We start from the raw sequence: 1,055 nt of genomic DNA on the forward strand, positions 1-1,055 counted from the left end.
CTAATTCAGTAAGGGAACTCATTTGAAACCAGACATAACTCCTAATTAATCCCTGTGTGATGGATTTTATTGATTTTTAATATATCACTTCCTAACTTGACCTCTGTGGACTACAGATCAGTTAGGTGGTCTATAGGGCCACAATAAATCCTGAGATGAGTGTGTTTATCTGACAAGATTTTGATTGGGATGAGCACAAGCAGCAGAGCTTCTGACAGTTGACATACTGTTGCCCTGAAGAGTTTGTTAACTGGTGTTCAGGGTAGAGAGCTATTTTGGTCAAAAGTATTAAGTAAAAGATTATATCATTCCCAGTGTGCTTGAGATGTTGATTTTTATATTTTTAAAGAGAAATCAAATAAACATGATGCACAAATATAGCCTACATGCACCTCAGGGCACTATCCATTCAGTATTTTCTTTTGGGCTTTTTTCTACTCTGCAGAGATTCAGTCCCTTTACTAACTAGGCTTCCAATACCATGTGCAAGGTTAAGAATCCACTACACATTCACTTTCTTCCATTTTTCCAAATCTGCAAAACCAGCACAGTGCTCTCACATGATTATTACAGTTTGTTATGTCAAATCTTTCCAAGATACACATCTGAAGTTATTCTGTCTCTCTCCTCCCTCACGGGGAAATAACCCAAAACCTCCAGGCAGCTGCATTGTATTGCTGCATGCTTGAATTCCGCAAGCTAAACTCTTAAAAACCCACTTAAACTACTCAGGAAAACATTATTATGCTAAAATTCTCCCTGTAAAGCCCAAACACAATAGCAGTCCATCTCATCTGAGCCATCTATTTCATTAGTCAAATCTGTCTGAGGTCGTACTTTCCCAGTGCAGTGGCAAAGCCAATGCATAGAGCCCTGCTAACAGTACAGAATCAGGTGGGAGGAGAGGCTGATGCTGGTTTTGTGTGGAAAAGAATTGCTAAGCCCTGACCCCTTGAAGGCAAAGCAATGGTGCAAGAGTTGTCAAGGCCAAAGCTCTATTTGCAGAAAATCAATGGGTTATGCACAATAGCAGCTGCACTCAGATGTTCAGAGCT

This window comes from Acanthisitta chloris, unplaced genomic scaffold, assembly GCF_000695815.1.
Source record: "Acanthisitta chloris isolate BGI_N310 unplaced genomic scaffold, ASM69581v1 scaffold8902, whole genome shotgun sequence".
NCBI classification, from domain to species: Eukaryota; Metazoa; Chordata; class Aves; order Passeriformes; family Acanthisittidae; genus Acanthisitta; species Acanthisitta chloris.